The sequence below is a fragment of the Cinclus cinclus genome, chromosome 13 (genome assembly GCF_963662255.1).
Source record: "Cinclus cinclus chromosome 13, bCinCin1.1, whole genome shotgun sequence".
NCBI classification, from domain to species: domain Eukaryota; kingdom Metazoa; phylum Chordata; class Aves; order Passeriformes; family Cinclidae; genus Cinclus; species Cinclus cinclus.
The window spans coordinates 5,306,224-5,312,469 of record NC_085058.1 but is presented as its reverse complement, the minus strand read 5'-3'; positions in this window follow the sequence as shown (position 1 = coordinate 5,312,469).

The window sequence follows — 6,246 nt, the reverse complement described above, 5'->3', positions numbered from 1 at the left end:
CCTTCTGCAAAATGTACAAGGTGGGATTTCAACTGAAAGCAATTCTGGTAGGTACAGCTCTGCTATGGGCTGACAGAAAGGATCGAGCAACACATGCTTACAACTAGGGTATCTTCTAGAATCAAAATTACATAAATAAAATAATCTGGTGAGATCACAGAAACCTCAGAGACAGGCTGAAGGTGGCTCTGGGATTTCAAGACAATATCTGTTACTGCTTTTGTATTTACTGGTAGGGTATATTCCGGTTTATTGCTCACTGGAAACAGACAGTGGTTAACACAGGAAGATTTGACCAAAAAAAAAAAAACCCACCCCACCAAAACCAGATCAAAGATTCAAGTTAAAGGTTTTCGCCTTCTGGAACTGTGCCATTTCACAAGGAGCTTATAAAAATGATCCTGGGTACTCATACAATGCCATTCTAAGCTACTTCATCTCATCCTTCACTTCTGTGCATGAGCAAATGACCACTTTTAGTATAAGCCTCTTACCTGAGTGATATTTCTCAATGTCTTTCTCACCTCTTAAAAGAGGGAAGAGCTCTGCCTTACAGGCAACTGTGGAACATGATGAGACAGCCATATGAAATCCACAGCACACAGGGATGCAAGCATGGGGAAAATAAACTTGCGTGACCTCTATTTCACAGCAACAGTTTAAACAGAAAGGCTGTGACTTGCTTCCCTGTAAGTGCTCCTTCACCACAGCAATGTAATGAAGACACAAAACTTTGTCTGGTCCTCCCACTAAAATGAAGCATCTCTAAGGTTTTTCAGATTACCTTCTTTCACCTTGTGCTCCTTCAGATATTTCCTGACTTTGCAATGAAGAGGCTGAGAAAGGTAAGTAGAAAAATCATTTAGGTTTAACAGAAGAGAGGTGAAGTGGAAAATCTTGTTCAGTTCTTTCCTGTCTAGAACATGCAATGCTTGACAAGGTCAGGTTCTCACTGTACCACTCAGGGTAGCTAATTTTGCAGCATTAGAATATTTATAGCCAGACAGAGAAAAATAGCAGGGGAAAGAATAACAAAAACAGAAGACAGAGCTATCTGGTCACCTGTGGTGGTTCTTTAAGCAAAAAGGGCTGTGAATTCTATTCACTTCCTGTTTGTTGGACCCTTCCTCTTCCCCAAGTGGCTGTGCTCAGTTTCCAGTATCTTGCCTCAAGTGCCATTTATTACCAGGAACCTGAGCTGTAGCTATTTCTGTTCCTGACAGGAACAAAGAAGTACTGGAAGCTCTTTCCCTCTCCAAAGGATACCCTAAATGCAAAGATGCAGCAGCACAAAACATGATTTTCCTAACAATCCTAATGGAGGCACAAAACAGTCAAAGAACGTAGACCCTTTCCCCACTCTGCAGGCAGCTTGACACTGTGCACAGCCCAAGCTGGGATGTGCTTTGGGGCATCACTCCTCTGTTTCACATCAATCACCTCAATGCAAAGCAGGTTAGCTTGCAGACCCTCCACAACATTAAACCTCATTCTACCCCTGCTACAAGAACAGATTGCTCAGCATCAGCCTTTGCTTTTAAGGCACTATTAGTAAGGTTAGAGTACATGACAGTGACAGCCACCAGAATTAAGTCTGTACTGAAATCCCATTCATTTAAATATGCAGATTAATCTTACATATATTTTTTTTGTTCAGGACACACAATACTCAAAAACAAATAGCATCTAATTATGCTATTCACTTCATGGGTGTAAGGCTACTGTTTGTTTTGATCCTGCTACAAAAAGCTATTAATATATATGACTCGTTACCTTTCCTACCCTGGCCAAATATCATGGTCCACAATTCAGGCACCCGTGCAAGCTGGAGCTCCAACTTAAATGCAGGACAACTATCCAGCAGCCAACATCTGGGAAAGGTATGGTGAGCCTGAGATCATGGGGTGGCCCAGTGAGCACACAGCTTGTGGCACGACCTCCCTTGCTGTCCTGCAAGAGACCTCCTCACACTGAGCAATTCCACTGACACAGATTTCTTCAGCTTGGCAACCCACAGATAGCTTTTCACAGATTCATACATTTATCTAATTGTTCTTTCATCAGTTCTCTAAGGAAACTAAGAGTTACCTACAGCAAATACTACCTAGACTGAAAAAAAACCAGAAGAATTTTTCCCATTAGGCCCCATCATATGTTCAGTCTTTCACCACAGTCACTGTGGCTGACTGAAAAGCCAAGACCCAGGAGCAGAAGTACCACCCTACCCAAAAAGTCCTCTCAGATGAAGCACCGAGAAGCAGCATAGGTGTTGTGTTCAGCAGTGCCTCTCCAAAGGCAGTCAGAAATGGGAGCAGCTTAGAGAAAGTGATGCAATAAGCAGAATTTGACACTGCAGACACTATGCTGCCTAATCCCCAGTCTATAGATCTGTCCTGTTAGGATTTTTAGGTTACATGGATTTGCTTCCCTTGGTATTATTTCTGAATTTTACCTGAAAGGGAGCTCAGTTACACGAATTGTCATTTTACTGTACCATACCTCAGTATATTGCAACTCAAATTGTATTTGACAAAACCTGAGTGGATTTCTGGAAAGAAAAACATAAGCCTTGCTTTGCAATAACCTTTCTCCAGAACTGAAGAGGCATGCTCGAAATAACTGCATTTGAAAAGGCCAGCAAAAGTTATTATTTCCAGTGCAGCTAAAACAAATAATATTTGCTTAGTAGAACATGACTCCAGGATCTTGGCACAAAGACCTTCTTTTCCGCAAACAATTGTCTGGGTGTTTTTTGGTTTTTTTTTAATTTAAATTGAGATGTGATCTTCCAACCACTGAGCAGCACTGAACACAACTGATCAGACTACCCAAAACAAGACTTTTGCTTGAAAGAGTCATTTATGCTCCCATATTTTCATGGTATTTTAGAAGTTCTGAAAACTTCTGAAGATAATATTTCTTAACTCTGAGTAGCTGTTTGCTAATGCCAGGAGGTTGATTTTCTTCTTGCTGCTGACTTTAATACAAGCATTGAGGCATCATGAGCTTTTCCAGGCTGCAGTATCCAGTTGCCTTTTTGTTTGCTTATGCAGGTGTTTTACGTAACTGCCCCACTAGGGCTGACGCTCATGGAAAGCAGCTGCAGCACAGGCAGTGTTGTAGTGTTCACCACTTACAGCTTAGCTGACCTCTAAGAGCACAGGAAAACAAGTCCTGTGCTCCCTAACAGTCAGGCAAATTGAAGTGGTCAAATTGCATTATGGCTTTGCATTTTTAATAACACCTGATAAGCAAGACCCCAAAACTCAAAATTAATCAAATACTCTAAAATATAGAGACACACTAAAATGGGTTGGGGGAGAGCCCACCAAAACTGTTTTCCATCTAGTGTTATAGTCATGTCTAGTCTAGTCTAATGTATCTGAATAGATACTTAGTTCAAAGTTCTTACATTAAAAAATAAAATTATCAAGAAAAACCTGAAGCTAAATTATTTACCAGAGAAACATAGGAAAAGCCCCTCTGTTCTTCCCAGGCTTAAACTCTGCATTTGAATTGGGTCTGCAAGTCTTCTACTGCTTTGCTTTGTCCCCATCTAGCTTGCAGGCCTTCCATGAGGAGGCTTTCTCAGAAACATATAATTTTTTAAAGAGCCTTAAAAACAGCTGAGTTTCCTTTCAACTAACCAAAGAGGGAGCCTTCACCTGTTTAAATATTTGACCAGAGGAGCCCAGCTGGGAACCTATCTTCCTATGACAGGGAGAACTTTCTTAAGGATTTAACTCCTTCCCTGCCTGAAAAAAGGTGAGACTTCAAAAGTACATTTCTTTTAGGCAGTAACTGCAGTGTGCCCATTGGGCTGCAGAAGAGAAGGCTCAGGGAAGGTCTCATTGATATGTGTGAATATCTGCTGCAAGGAGTGGAGAGGATGGAGCCAGGCTTTACTCAGAAGTATCCAGTGACAGGACAAGAGGTCACAAGAACAGATTGAAATACAGGAAATTTCACTTATGCAGGAAAAAACCCAACCTTTTCTCCTGGGAAGGTGCTAAAACACTGGACTACGTTTCCAAAGCAGATTTTGGAGTCTCCTTCCTTGGAGATACTATAAACCCAATACAGGACGTCGTCCTGGGCAACCTGCTGGAGCTGACTATGCTTCCATCAGGAATCAGGTGATAGAATCCCCCTTCCCCACCCTGAACTACCCCATCATTCTGTGTCCCTGTAGGACAGCACTGGCATGGCCCAGGTCATAGGACAGATAGATACCCACCACAGTGTGACTGTACATGAGGTTTGTAACTGTTCTGTATTACCTCAAACAATCTCTCCATGTGCGTATACCTGTGAAGAGACCCTAAACCTCAAGAACTAAAAATGTGATGGTCGGTGAGTGACAAACCTGAAGAGGGAGCCTCTGCCTTCCTTCAGGAGAGCCCATGCAATAACTAATTAAATTGGCTTGTTTTTTGCAACATTATTGAGTCTTCCTTGAAGTCACATTTTTTAATTTCACTTCTCCCCACTTCCTTCAGGTTCTCCCTTATGGTCAATTTGCTCAGATTTAAGGATGAAAGTGACAGTGTATCATATCCATCTGAGCAGTGTGTCAGTACATTTAATTCCTTCCCTTAGTACAAAAGAATTATTACTCCATTTTATTTCAGCTGTCTACTGGGACTACACCCAGCCATTCACCTGTGTGAGTTGTCCTTTGTACAAGGATTCTGTTTTTACAAGCATTTCATGTGAGTTGGATCAAGGACTAACAATTGGCATTTCTGAGCACTTGTGGTCACAATTAACATCCTTTGGGCTTTTTCTGCTATCAGAAGGAATTTTCTGTCCTTCCTGGACTATTTCCATCTGAAACTAAATCAAATTATTCATTGGCCGAGGCATACCACAGTCTCCCTCTGAGCAGTCCCATGATTTGCAGACAGCTAGACTCTTGCCAGAATAGGCCAGAGGGAGATTCTGCTAAAATCTTTGTGGAATACCTTTTAAGATTTGATTTTGGCTCTAGCAAGGCCCTATTTCTACAGCCTCAAAGGGAAAACAAAAGTAAACCTTTGTTTTCTCTGCCCCTTGCCTGCATGGAGTGCCCCTGCATTAAGGCTTATCTACCTTCACACATAATGAAGACTGTAACTTAATCAAGGGAGGCAGCAACAGACCTGGATTTTCAAGACACTTTGCCTCATTACACACTAATTAATCCATTTTACCCAGCCCCTTTAAGTAAACCTCACTTAAAAAAAGAAGATGATCTCAAGCATGCAGGAGTTCTGCACCTTTGTGTTTCCCCTGGCACTGAAGCAAGTGCTTCAGCCACTCCTGCTTGGAGACAGGACAGATTGATTATAATAATTGCATGACAATGACTTGAGCAAGGTATGCATCAAGTCACTAGCTGAAGCAGAAAAATCAATGCCAGATCCCATGCTGTCCTTTGCCCTTGCTGCACTGATATCTTATCTGCTTCAGCTTCAGAAAGGAGTCAATAGCTGAATTGCTGAGGGCTGTAGCTCACAGGTACATTCCTGATCAAAACAAAATTACCTGGCAACTTGATTCTGTGGGCTGTGGAACCTTTCCCATGGAAAGGGAAGGTAAAAGAAGATGCTGACCCTGCTGAAACCTCACCCAGGCTGTTCAAGTGTTGATACTGTAGGTCTGTGTAAAGAGACCCCTGCCTCCAGTGGCTTTTAGCTGCTGCTCAGAAGCTAAAATCTTGTCATCCTCAACACAAACTTACACCATTTTTGGGAATCCAAATCCACCTGTTGTAAAAGGCCTTATTCTCCCTCCGAATACAGGGCTCATTAAAACATTTGTTTGTGCAAATGAGTGGTGTCAAAATGGTCCATTGAACTGATGTTGTACCAAGGAGCTCCAATGGAGTTCAGAGTGTACTGTGTGCACAAACTGTTACTCACTTATAGGGACCAGGGAGAGTGGAAAACACTTCCACCTCAAGTTTATGGTCTGAAAGCCATAAACAAGAACAGCCTTTACTTGGTAACAGCCTAATCCTTTATCCCAGAAACAAGCTAGCCCTTCTCTCTCCTATCCTACTCTACAGGCAGAGGTCTGCTCCACAGCCACATTTTAACACCTAAGATCTCAGAGTTTCAAGTGTTAAACAGCAAAACAAGGCACAAGAGCATGACATTAAAACCAAGCAAGACAGTGCTTTTAAGTATTCTTAAAAAAACAAACAAACAAAAAAAACAATGCAAAAGGCAACCTAAAACTTTATTTAGTAGGAAACTTTCAGAG